Source organism: Xyrauchen texanus, chromosome 5 (genome assembly GCF_025860055.1).
Source record: "Xyrauchen texanus isolate HMW12.3.18 chromosome 5, RBS_HiC_50CHRs, whole genome shotgun sequence".
Lineage (NCBI taxonomy): Eukaryota > Metazoa > Chordata > Actinopteri > Cypriniformes > Catostomidae > Xyrauchen > Xyrauchen texanus.
In genome coordinates, this window is record NC_068280.1 from 28,201,193 (window position 1) to 28,215,683 (window position 14,491).

At 36.9% G+C, this 14,491-nt stretch overlaps 1 long non-coding RNA gene across 2 annotated transcripts; it reads right to left on the reverse strand.

Moving 5' to 3' along the window:
- Nucleotides 1-8,931: 8,931 nt before the first annotated feature.
- On the reverse strand, nt 8,932-10,337 carry LOC127643934 (uncharacterized). Of its 2 annotated transcripts, XR_007970605.1 has the most exons (4): nt 9,887-9,923; nt 9,515-9,592; nt 9,149-9,364; nt 8,932-8,983 (listed from the first exon to the last, which is right to left on the reverse strand). It is a non-coding gene; the product is annotated as an uncharacterized LOC127643934 (long non-coding RNA). The 2 variants fall into 2 exon arrangements; XR_007970604.1 differs by having other exon boundaries at nt 9,515-10,337.
- Nucleotides 10,338-14,491: the final 4,154 nt, after the last annotated feature.

Consider the following 14,491-nt stretch of genomic DNA (forward strand, 5'->3'; position numbering starts at 1 on the left):
AATTAAGATGTACTTTGACTGAAAGTAAAATCTTACTGTAAAAAAAAAAAACTCTTTGAGTGATCCCTGTATTTGCATAAAATGGTCTGGGTTAAGCCCCGGATGTCCTTCAATGCTGGAAACGCCTCTGGAAAGAGGGAGATTAATCTAAACTAAAATCTCCCTCTCTCTTACTCTGTTTATAATATTAATAATAATATAATACAAACATAAAATAAAACACAGTATAGGATAATCTAGAGATTAACAGTTTATTCCTATATAAAATGCACACTATAGTGTTTTTGTTTATAATAGACCAACAAATTTCATGGATATGAGGCTATATATCTATACCTAGCATATTAGGAAAAAAACTTTGTATATTATAACGACCATGAACTCAACGTACCTGACCAATTTTGCTACAGCACCACCACCAAGTCATGCAAAAATAAATGGCTATTTTTGCTTCAAAAATTTCGTAGCAAAAAACAATCCTGATTTTGTTTTTAATTAATAATGAATCAATTGATACAGGAACCTGATGTAGGCATATAAACGTTGTGTAAGCACAAAATGGGCATTGAAAAGTGCGTACGGAATGTTCTTCGCACATATCGGGATTTGTTAAAAACAAAAAAAAACTTGCCGTAAATATGAACTGACACTCTTGACTGTGACCGTTTTAACGGTGTGTAAATTGGTGACTTCAGCTGGACAAGCAATGTACTGAATAGAAGTTAGAATAAAAAGGTATGCAGTTAAGCATTTGAAACTTAACCGCTCTAAAAAATAAAAGTATGCTATATTATTTTAAATGTAACTCATTGAAAAGGCATTCAAATATAAGATGAAGGAAAATATGTTTGAGATGTACTGAGTTTGGGGAGCTTTCCTGTGTCATCAAGGAGAAGAAAAATACAGTAACTTAACAGTGAAGATTTCTTTGAAATATTTTCTGTTTTATAATAGCCTAATCATGTAGGCCCTATACTGAGATAAGTACAGCATTTAAATAAAGATTATCTGTAATGTGATGCGCACTTGACTCTGACTGACGTGAAATGTCTTGGTAAAATGGACAGCAGATATAACACATTCATCATTCAGTAGTCAAACAAACCATTGGAGAGACATGTCTCATCAGAAACAGTATTGCACAACTGCAAACCAGTGATGGGTCATTCGCCAACGAGTCGGCTGAGCCGGCTCTTGTAGGTGAACGTTGGGATTCGGCTCGCATATCAGAAGAGCCAAATCTATTTATAAAACTATAAATCAAAATAATATATGAATAATCAACATATTTAAATGAATAGAATTAACTAACAAAGTACGAACGAACGGAAAAAGAAATAAAATATTATAGGCCTAAATGCTGAAGCGCGCACACATTCGTTCTGACTGTCTGCTCAGACTAACAGCCTTACCTATGTTGTTCCTGTCAATGAGACACAAAATGTCAACCAATAAACCAAAGATTCATGATGGAGCGTGGAACCAATTTATTATGTTGTTCAGACTGTCTTGTTTTGAATTGTTACATTTATATGCACTTTTTTTGTATACATTAAAAAAGTTATACTTTAAATTAGGGCTGTCGATTTAAAGCGTAAATTCAGTGCGATAAATTTGATTAAAAATAACGTGTTTAAAAAAATGAACGCAATTAATCGCAATGCCTCTGGACCGTAATAAGGAAGATTCCTGAGAAATGCAAGCTTGTAGAACCACCTGTTTACTCCAGTTCACTATTTTCTATATAGTGAATGGCTGTGAGTGCACTATATTTCAACATTGAAAGAAACGAAATGAGAGAGCGATTTCTGACGCTGACGTAAATTCCATGTGTCCGAACTCATTTTTTTTTTTTTTTTAAGCTTCAAACCAACAAAGTCAATGTACAGTCAAAACTACAATAATACATATATAAATAGAAAAACAATACAGCCAGGGCGGAAGGCTAAACATTATGTAAATATATTGAAGGATTCACCTATAGAAACCGTTTTAATTGCTTTCTTATTATGTGAATGAAAAATAGTCTTGATATATATTTGAATTTCTTTTTCAAGAACCAAAATCAAAAGTTGGGATTTACTGTACTTACATTTATGTATATGAAATTTAGCAAAAATTTAAATTAAATTTATAATATAGTATTCTTTCCTTTTATTTGAGGGGATATTAGTAAAACCAAATATAACGTTATCTATACATAAAAAAAAGAAAAAGTGGGATCAAAGTTATCAATTATAAATTTGGTCAAATCTTTCCAAAATTTCCTTACATGAGCACAATGCCAAAATAAATGAAACAAGGACTCAGGCAATGTATTGCAAAAAGAACAGTTCAAATCAATATCCTTTTTAAATTTAACAAGAAAAATATTAACTGGGTAGTATCGGTGTAAGATTTTGAAAGTTATTTCCTTAACTTTATTTACTAATAAATATTTGTTTGGTAAAGCCCAGATGGAGTTCCATAATAAACCTTCCACCAGTCTATTCCAATAAACAGTACAGTTTGGCATAGTGACAATGTCTTTAGTTTTATTAATATTTAAAACTCCAGGGGCAAAACAAAGTTTCCCAATTGCAGTATCATATAAATCATAAGCAGGAGGGGGCGCAATACTTTTTTTAGTATTAGCTCTGAATAGTGCCAAGACCCCTGTCGGAATCGCATCCATGACAATAGCAAACTCCCTTGGTGTCACTGGGATTTTATGGACATCTAGAAACTCAGAATAAGTGAGCAACATGCCTTCTTGATTTAATAATTGATAGACTTGTGTTATGCCTGCTAAAAGCCATCTTTCAAAAAATAAAGATTTATTTTTAAATAATATATTGTAATTGTTCCAAATTAAATATCTATGGGGTGAAAAGTTAAAGTTAAAAAGTTCACAGACATGTGTCATGAACATTTGACCTGTGTGACTTCATGAATTTGATCTCTTTATATAGTTTATATATATAATTTTATAATAGGCAGTTAAATATTGTATTTTTGCATTAATAAATAAAAAAAAAAGAATCATAATTCAATGATCATAATATAGTTTATCTTTTCACTTGTTCATTTGTACAGTGGCATGTAGAGCCAGAGGTGGAGTGTGGAGAGTGTCAGGGTGGGTACCGGGCCTTGTTGATAAGGCAAAGTCTTTTGGTCTGACCAGGAACTTTGGATGCAATATTACCTGTAGCATCTAAGTATAAGGTCAGTGGAGTCTTCTTCCTTAGGTTAACAATGCTTATTCCTGTTTCAGTATACATATGTACACCAAAGGGGTCAACTTGAAAGTGCTGTATGTACCCAGGCATTTTGTGAAATCTGAAGTCACATTCCTTCATGATATTTTGTGTGAGGTACATCTCCATGAAAACATCATCATGAATTCTTTTACTTTTTCTAACCTCTTAACTAATCACTTTAAGAACATCGGGTTATGTTTCCGTAAATTTGTTCTGTTAAAGGTGTTTTTTTTAAAGTTTACTATAGAAGAGTAAACTTGGCTCACTCCTTTATTTAGAGCTCTTGCAATTCTCCCTCTTGTGTTTGCTGCTGGTCTGAATTTTCTTTCCTTTGTTTTGTGGGCCATTTTTCCTCTTTGTAGCACAGATATCTTAACCAGTGTGTCTCCTTCTGGCTCCATTTTCCTTGTAAATAAGTACTTTGCATAGCAGGAAGGAAATGTACAAACTGCGCCAATGTTTAAATAGGGACTATTAATTTTCCGGCTGTGAGGAGTTTTGATATGATGGCTTTTGAAGGCAAGGGTACAACAGGGATTTTTCTCTCTGAAACTCTTGTACAATATGTTGGTCCATGGTTGCCACAGTTTCGTTGAACCGTGCAGTAGAACAATAGTCTGCCATTTCTTTCTGTTCACTGTAATTGTGAACCTCTTTGAAACCACTGGCAACTTTCTCCATTGTTTTTTGTTTCCTGTCTTTCCATGTTCAGGTTGGGCTCCACTCGGCAATGACATCTTCTGTTGTTCATCTTCTGCCTCACTCTTGTCTGTGTCCTCATTTGATACTGGTTCGATATAATGAATCATGCTCAGAGGCAGCTCTTCTGTCCCACTGTCTTGAGTACATGCTTCTCTAACATGTCTCTCTTCATCAGTTTTTTGGCTCCTAAGTCTCACAATAAGATTTTTTTTTCTTCATAACCTGAGCTTCATTAATCTGTTGTTTACTAATCAAATCCCTCACTCCACTTCGGTTTCTGGTCCATATGACCCATAGCCAATGATGGTTTTTCTTATGGTCTTGACCAAACAGAGTCAGAGAGAGTTCAGACCTTTTTCCAGAGGAATACCCTGTATCTGTTTTTGAAATGTTAGCACTCATCATTGTTCTGACCAAAGCTTCCACTGCACATAAGTTTTCCCTCTGAGCTCTGTTTCCTTTTTTAACTCTACCCATTGTTTTTAAATTGCCTCACTAACCTAGGAAAATGGGTACAGGCAAAGCTTCAACCTTTTGTCAAGATGAAAAAGATAAAATCTTTTGTCAACATTATCTATAAAAAAGATAAAAATTAAGTTTGTGTTGTAAGACACAGTTTTTTGGCAATAAGACAAGGTTAACTAATATGTAATGCTACAGTTGGCACTTTAAACAAATAGTACTTGCATAACTATGAAATAATCAAACAAGTACACATCACATTTCAAGTTTTACATAAATCAATATTCCTAATTTTTAATTTGAATAATATTTCAACGCATGGTAATGATATGTTAGGTACATCATGTGTACAATCCAAATGCATAAAGAACTGAAAGATTGCTTTACAGCTCATAGGTGTTTTGCATACTAAAACAAGATCACTGCAGGTAGAGCTTAATTAAAAGTTGCTTTTGATTGGCTAGTGACGTAGTCACCCTATGCATCTTGCATTTGATTGGTTTAAAGGCAGTGGCCATGAGATCTATGAGTTAACCATAAGAACATTTAAAAAAAAAAAAAAAAAATACCCCAATTATGCAAAAACACATTTCTCCAAACTAAGTGTAGTAGTATATCCAGCAGGAAGCCACTGATGTGCGAACTGAATTTGGTGACACTACAATGTGTAACATTGAAGTTATTGAATATTTTCTCCCAATAAAATTCCCCAAAAATATGAAAAAGCACATTATTCCAAACTAAGTGTTGTAGTATAACCAGCAGGAGGCCACTGATGTGTGAACTGAATTTGGTGACACTACAATGTGTAACAGTGAAGTTATTGAAAAATGTTCCCCAGTAAAATTCCCCAAAATTATGAAAAAGCTAATTTTTCCAAACTAAGTGTTGTAGTATAACCAGCAGGAGGCCACTGATGTGTGAACTGAATTTGGTGACACTACAATGTGTAACAGTGAGGTTATTGAATATATTTACTAATAAAATTCCCCAAAAATATGAAAAAGCACATTTTTCCAAACTAAGTGTTGTAGTATAACCAGCAGGAGGCCACTGATGTGTGAACTGAATTTGGTGACACTACAATGTGTAACAGTGAAGTTATTGAATATTTTTCCTAATAAAATTCCCCAAAAATATGAAAAAGCAAATTTTTCCAAACTAAGTGTTGTAGTATAACCAGCAGGAGGCCACTGATGTGTGAACTGAATTTGGTGACACTACAATGTGTAACAGTGAAGTTATTGAATATGTTTGTAGTATCATATTTCGGTTTTGCACTTTGCAGACGGTCCCTGCGGACGTGTCTCTCATCCTGCTGCGCTTAGAGATCAATGTAATTTGTCCAGCTCCGACGGAGGCTTGTTTTGATGTAAACGAGGTTGTAGCTCGTTGTCTACATTAAGGCGGTTGGAAAGAGGTGTTGTTTGTGTTTTAAGAACGTTTCGCGTATGAGTTATGGATCCGGGAAGTTAGAATCTGTGAATATATGTCCAACTTTACCGAACTTCATTGCTTTTGGGCTGTGACTTTGTGAATTTAATTATTTGGTTATTCAAAGAAAAAACAAAAACAAAACCAAAGAGTACTGAGAAGAATAAATACATGTTTATTAATCTCTCATAATTTTGTGTGATTTCCTGTGGAAAGAACTGTTTTGTTCATTAGTTTTTTCTTTGAGGGATTTATATTTTCAAATTTAAAGGTAAACACAGAAGTGTATTTCTTACAAACAAATCGAAACATAAATCTGACACTATCAGTTGAAGATCTGAGATCTGGGTTATGTGTTGATACTGTAACTGAAGAGAAATGTGCCTTTACCGGGGTAGTGGGTAAATTTAAGTTCCCTAGACAGACTCATACTATGTGAGCCACAAAACTCTACCTGGCAGGAGGGCTACATTGTTTATATAAATAACTTTTTTTTTTTTTTTATGTCCCGAAGAACGGATTACACATTTAACACATTACCTTACACTATAGTGTGTATATATATATATATATATATATATATATATATATATATATATATATATATATATATATATTTTTTTAACTCAGCAAAAAGGAACGTCCCTTTTTCAGGATACTGTATTTTAAAGAATTTTGTAAAAATCCAAATAACTTTTCAGATCTTTATTGTAAAGGGTTTAAACAATGTTTTCCATGCTTGTTCAATGAACCATACACAATTAATGAACATGCAGCTGCGGAACGGTCATTAAGACACTAACAGCTTACAGACGGTAGACAATTAAGATCACAGTAATAAAAACTTAGGACACTAAAGAGACCTTTCTACGGACTCTGAAAAAAACCTAAATAAAGATGCCCAGAGTCCCTGCTCATCTGCGTGAATGTGCCTTAGGCATGCTGCATGGAGGCATGAGGACTGCAGATGTGGCCAGGGCAATAAATTGCAATGTCTGTACTGTGAGACGTTTAAGACAGCACTACAGGGAGACAGGAAGGACCGCTGATCATCCTCGCTGTTGCAGACCACGTTTAACAACACCTGCACAGGATCGGTACATCCGAATATCACACCTGCGGGACCGGTACAGGATGGCGGCAACAACAACTGCCCGAGTTACACCAGGAACGCACAATCCCTCCATCAGTGCTCGGACTGTCCGCAATAGGCTGAGAGAGGCTGGACGGAGGGCTTGTAGGCCTGTTGTAAGGCAGGTCCTTACCAGACATCCCCAGATAGCAATAAGTCGGCGGTCCGCTGGCGGTGCGCGCCATAAGCGGCCATAAGCCGCCGGGCAGTAGAAGCGGCAGAATGGCGATATCGCAAACACGTTTGACGGCGGTCCTTTTTAAAAGCGGCAGCCGCCTTCCTACCGCCGTTATATCGAAGGCGGACCGTCGGAGGCAAACGCTTTTTTCGAGCGATCTGCCGCCGCTTATTGTGTGTATATATATATTTATAGCATGCAGTTTATCAAGAATAATGATTGATCAAACTAGACAAATTTCCATTTGGCGTTTTAATTCCACATTTCAAAGTACAGTAACTGTCATTGAAACAAGATGTCAGATCACTGAAATATAAATAACAGAAAAATACAAACATTATATATACACACACACACACACACACACAAAAGAACATGCAGGTTTCCAATTTCTTTTTTTTTTAAAAAACACTATTGTAACACTTACAATAATTATTAATAATATAAAGAGGTCAGCTCTGGGATGAAAATAATTACCAGTAAACACAAGCAATGAGGATATTTGGTACCAAAGAAAGTGCAGGATACCAAATAAATTGAGGTATAACATCATATTTACAAGTCATTTCTAACAATAGGTTAAGTGGTAATAATTTAGAGTAAAGCTCTGGAGTAGAATATACCATTATAACTACAATGCTGACCTGTGGCACAAGGATTTACAAGCTATATTTAACAATAGAATAACAGTTAAGCACTGTGATGGAATGAAAGCATAATTTTTGGTACTAGTTAATGTGCAATATCAAGTATCAGAGGTATGAAATAGGATTTACAAACTATAATAGAATTGTTAAGCACTGACGGAATGAAATAAGCCAATACTAAAGTCACGGTAAGTAGAATATTTGATACCAGATAATGTGCAAATATCAAGTATTAGATGTATAATCTAGGATTTACAAGCTATATTTAAATATAGAATAGTTAAGCACTGTAACAATGAAATAAGCAGCAAATTGTATATGAAATAATTGAGTATCAAGGAATGTGCAGGATAACAGGTATAATATACATTTTGACATTCAACTTACACATGACAACAAGTGGGAATAAATATAATTAACAGCAGAAAATCTGGCTGTAGAGAACACAGCCAATCAGAATGTCTGGAGAGGTTGGGGACTGTGTGGCGTAGTGGGCTAAGAATCACCGGTTTTCCCCGACCTCCAGAATGAGGCAGTGCAAATTAGCACATCTTCAGTGATTCCTCGTATGCCTGTATAAAAGGACAAACCATCCCATATTCATCCAAGGAGCTGCCCTCAAAGCAGGGTCACGAGAAAAAAAAAAAAAAAAAAAGAGCAATTTCCACAGTGAACAGTGTGGATTGGGTGAGTGTAGTCTGACACTTTTAGCAGGCTTTTTAGGGGTCTTGATGTTACTGACTGCAGGATAAAGAAAGGGTTCCAGTTGTCAGTGATGCTGGGGTGTCAGTAGTCAGCCTAGGTTTAAGGGGTCGGCTGTGGGTCCCTCTCAGCTGTCGCGGCGCCTTTTCCACCTTCATGTTCAGATGCTCCTTTCAGGTAACGTTAACCTGGATCGCCTCATCAGTGGCATCCTGTGTTGCCGGGTTCTTCCGGATGGCTCCTGTAGAAAATAAAGATCTGTCATTTCATTTGAATGGCATAAGGTCATACACATCTACTTAAATATAAAAAAATATCCAACTTACTTTGAACAATGGTCTTCAGGAACATGTCTCTAAAACATGCTTTATCCCCTACACCAGTCCAGGTTGTATTGATGGAAAGGTGATTAGAGAAGATACTCTGAAGCATTCAGCCACACGGTTGTCTTTAGGTCCCTCCCACATTTGATTGCCAAAAACCGAAGCTGAAAATACAAAAAAAACATGTTACAAATTACATTTCTCTGAAGCTTCTCATAAATTTAAAATGTGACAGGCTGTGGATTCAGACTGTAGAATATGCAGTGTACGATCTTAATTCTACTTTTTAGATTACCCTATACCGTTATAAACGAAATCGGCACACTTACAAATCGTTGCTGGAGCTCTTTATCCTGCCTCAAACTGTTGTCAAGCAACGCCAAATCTTCCTGGGTGTCTAGGGGGGAGTAACAGATCCCCTGGCAGGGATAACTCTCCAACAGACACATTGGCACTGAAACGTTGCAGCATAGCATTTTGTCGTCCATGCTACACACAACATCGCCAAATTCCAAGACGTCGCAGCATTAGGGTTTGTTCTGCACCTACAGGGGTTCCCAGAATAAAAGAATAAAGTAGTCAGTCCTGGTCCTTCAACTACTAAACTATGACATTTATATCTAGGTTTACTACATGTACAGGTGGCCCCAGTGGGAATTAAACCAACAACCACAGGTGTTGTTTGCAAGTTGTACCTGATTACCCAGTGCGAGCAAATGTCTTCAACATTGTCCCAACTTGCTTCACCTGCTCTTGAAGCGAGCCGCTGTCATCTGGGAAGTAACAATATATTGATTAGCAATACACTAAATATAATAGTAATATAATATAACCACAATTATCATACCAGTAACTTTCCCTGTAAATTCTATCCACAGTATGTTATGCATGGCATACAAGTTCATAATGAAGAACCCTTATGATAACATCAATTTCATTTTTTTTCTTTGAAGCAGAATATTTGTTTGTAAAAGGGGAGGAAAAAGAAAATGAAATATTGGTATACAGATTTTGGTTGATATATCATACTGTACAGTGAAATGTGCTATTGTTATATCCCTACTCACCTGAAGGATGGATAGATCAGGCAAATCTCCAGTCAGGCCTTTGTAGAGTGTGTGCTCCTTTTGAATAAAACTTTCATTAGTGGGAAGTTGCATATCCACAGGTATTTTAATTCAAACATGCAACATATTGTAATAAATCTACAATATTCAGCCTTTACCTTACAACCTCGGTTGTTGCTCTACACTTTTATTATATTAAATACTTATTTATATAGCTTGCTCACTGTATAATCATGATAGCCTAATACTTATAACACAAGATTGCATCTTAAACGAATGACTGAGTTGAAAACTTGAATAAGAACGCATTTACACAGAGGGGACCAGCTAGGGAAACTTACCTGCCTACAATAACTGTTTTCATTTGATTTGAGTTACATTAAACATGAATAACCTTAGCCGAGTCCCCAGGAACATCGGGCTATTAAAGTAACAAGCCTATAACTGCGGCCTTATTAATTCTAGCTTCACCATACACTCAAACTGTAAGGTTTATCTGCTTTTACTTACATTGCTCTGTACATAATATACTGTTTTTTGTTCTTTATATACAGATTGTATTAGATTTGCACTACGTGTGTGTATGTGGGTATGTATGAAGGTGAGTGTATGTACGTATATGTACAATTATTTATTTTGTGTTCTTTTTTGTTTTTAATTACCTATGTCTTGCTGCTTTTTTTTGGTATTGTTTGTATTGTTGTTGACTGGTAGCTCCTGTCACCTAGACAAATTCCTTGTATGTGTAAGCATACTTGGCAATAAAGCTGATTCTGATTCTGATTTTGTCATGGACCTGTAACACAATGCCCTGACAGTGACTTCACCGGTGTCCTGCTCTTTATTAGAAACTGAGAGGAGACCAAGTTAATATAATTGATATCACAATTATCACAAAAATTAACAAACAGTCTGCTTTAAAACTAAGAAAAAACAAGCTTCTATACTAACGTTACATTAAAAATGAACACGTGGCTGAACTAGCTTAGCCGCTATCTGCCAGCACACCACATTAGATTAAAATACTTACCCTTGTAGTTGTGCAGATAACTCGATATGTAGAGTTTAAAGCCCTTGTCCCTCTTGCTTGTCGGAGCAGGGGACCAGGCATCAACAATGCGATGAACATCGCTGAAGCGTATTTTCAGAAGATTCTGGAGACATCGAGTAAAAAGACATTTTGGGCGACGCGCAAGTAAACCGGAAACAGATATGGCGACAGCGGAACTTCACAGTTCAGTCTTTGTCATGTGTTTTAGCAATACATTTTTAACATTTATAATGCGTTTAGATTTTTTTTATTGCCTTTACAGGGACTTTAACACTTTCTTAAACATTTGTACTGGTCATAATTGCAAAACCTGTAAAAGGTAAAATAACAAAAAAAAAAATCGAGGTTGGAAAAAATGTAGACATAAACGAAATTTCTCTGCAACTGTGAAACCAGAGGATAATTTCGTTTTTTCATTGAGTTTATCCTTCACGTCAAAACAGGGATTTTCATGTTTATGATAGATATCACCATGGTTGCAAATTAATAAAAAATAATTAAAGTATACCCGATATTTTGGCCATGTTGCAGATGTCTTTCACTGTTCACTGATACAGGCATTGGTGAAAAGTCTAACTTCATCAATTTATTCTGCTAAATTGTTCATACCCTGTATTAAATATCTATTTTAAAACCTAATCAGAATCAGAAAGATATTTATTGCCAAGTAAGTTTTACAAAAAGGAATTATTTTTGGTTTATTGCATGTCTCAATGTGCATCAATCAAAGAAATGTAAACAATTTTCACCTGTGCATAAATAATTCAATATATTTTACATATATTACTGTATAATCGCTTCAGAGTTTCAAAGTAATTTAAATGTCATTTCCTAAACCTTACCTTATCATGGAATCAAGAGTCAAGAATCTGTTATAAACCCTAATGGCTTTGGAGCAAAAAATAATAATAGCCAACATGGCTGGTTGATTTTGAGAGTCTAAGCTGTCCTTGTAGGCTATTTCAAAGCGGCTTGCCGCCGGCCGGCCGTGGTCGATTGCCGCCGGCCGGCCGCGGTCGATTGCCGGCATCTCGCAAGAAATGGGAGTGACGAATTCGGCGGCAAACGCTTCATCCCCGCCAGTGGGACGCACCTATAGCTGACAGCTTGGGGACGGCGGCAAAAAGAAGCCGTGCTATCTGGGTCACTGGCACCAACGTCACCTGTGGGCACAAACCCACCTTTGCTGGACCAGACAGGACTAGCAAAAAGTGCTCTTCACTGATGAGTCATGGTTTTGCCTCACCAGGGGTGATGGTCGGACTCGTGTTTATCATCAAAGGAATGAGTGTTACACTGAGGCCTGTACTCTGGAGCAGGATCGATTTGGAGGTGGAGGGTCCATCATGGTCTGGGGCGGTGTGTCACAGCATCATCGGGCTGAGCTTGCTGTCATTGCAGGCAATCTCTACACTGTGCGTTACAGGGAAGACATCCTCCTCCCTCATGTGGTATCCTTCCTGCAGACTCATCCTGACATGATCCTCCAGCATGGCAATGCCACCAGCCATACTGCTCGTTCTGTGCATGATTTCCTAGAAGACAGGAATGTCAGTGTTCTGCCATGGCTAGCGAAGAGCCTAGATCTCAATCCCTCTCAATATGTCCTGTTGGATCAGAGGGTGAGGGCTAGGGCCATTCCCCCCAGAAATGTCCGGGAACTTGCAAGTGCCTTGGAGCAAGAACTGGCAAATCTGGTGCAGTCCATGAGGAGGGAGGGTGTCTTCCTTCGCTCCTAAAAATTATTTAGAAGAGAATGATATCTTACAGAGATACATGACATTTTCATATAAAAAGGCTCTGACAGCATAAAGTCATTCAGTATGGTTTTAAAGGAATAGTTCATCCAATAATTATAATTTACTCTTCATTTACTCACCCTTAAGTGGTCTCAAACTTGTACGACTTTTCCATGGAGCACAAATAAAATATTTTAGAGATATAATCGGTTTATTAAAATGCAAGGCATAAAGGTGGCAAAAAGGTTATGTGTAAGACTAATATTTTTTATTAGAAAATTTAATTCAAAAATTTTTACTCTCCTTTTTCAATATAAATCTTGACATAAGAAATCTCCTAGCCCTAGATTTCATACTCAGGTCTCCAAGATTTCAAGTTTGATTACACTTCTTGGCCCCATCTAGCATTCTGGCATGCATTAAGCACTATGAAGTGTAATTGAGCTTGAAATCATGATTGGATAGGAGACTACTAATGTCAAGATAGATAGCGAAAAAGGAGTTACAGTTTGGTCTGTTCTCACACAAAACTGATTGGATCGCTTCACAGATGTCATATTTCCATTAAAATATCTTTGTTTGAATTCTGTGGAAGAAAGTCATGGGAGTTTGAGATGACATAAGGGTGAGGAAATAATGAGAGAATTAATAAAGATTGTAATTTTTGGGTGAACTATTTCTGTAATTCAATGCATGATTATATTCAATGCATTATAAATATAACATTTATATTTCCAATTAAAACTCTAAGCAGAATAAAATAACTTGTCTTAAGACAAATGTTTTTGTGAAGCACCTAATGTTTTAAGACTTTTGAACAGTACTGACTAAAAATACTGTAAAGCTGTGCACAAAGTTTACATTCCCCTTGTATGCTTTTCTTTAAAATGACCAAAAACAAAAATGTGTTCCCTTTACAAAAAGCTTCACTTTGATGCTGCGCTGCTAAGCGCTACGGGGAACAACTCTAGCTGTGAACCGAGCTGAAATAGTGTGTGTAACACGTCAATGAACATTGACCGGAATTTATAGCCTCGGCTGATGTAATCATTAGATGCACCTGCGGCCAGGCTATAAATGGATACGTCACCAGGTGTCGTCAGAAACTCTTTTTTCAGAGCGATTCTGTTTCTGTGTGTTTCACAAACCCTGTCAAAACTTTCTTTCCTCTGTTAGGAGTTAGAATCAGTTAGGCAGTGTGCAGTGAACGTTGTTCTCTTTTCTCTTCTGTTTCGAAAATATTATATATATATATTTCTAAAAAAGAAAGAAAAAAAGAGAGAAAGACTGAAAGCCACAAACGGTGTGTGTTCCCCTCTTCTCGCATTGCAGCAGGGCGGGTGCGAGCACTGTGATTTGCTTTAACAGGCAGAGTGCATCGTGCTCGCCTCGCTTGCTTTCGGGAGTCAGCACTCACGAAAAAAAAAAGATCGTTCCTGGGGCTCTTGCATGGATTTGGCTGAGGAGCAAGAGACGGGTTGTTCCCTTTCTCTTACTTTCTCCCCAAACCCAGCTGGTCCTTCACATGATCTCGAAGCGCGTTCCGACGCTTCTTCGGATCATGAGGTGGATCGCGATTCTCTTCCCACCTCCGAGCTTTCCGTCCGCGATAGAAAATCTACGGAGGAATTGCTCGATGTTGTTACTCATGCGGTTGCCAGATTGGACTGGCAACGCGAAAAAGAGACCCCCAAACGCTCCAAATTAGGGGATAGATTTTATCTTCCAGTCGAAGAAAGGGAACGCCTCATGGGTCCCTTCCCTTCTTTGATAACCTCCATGAACAGCTTTTTCGCTCATGGAGAATGATATGTA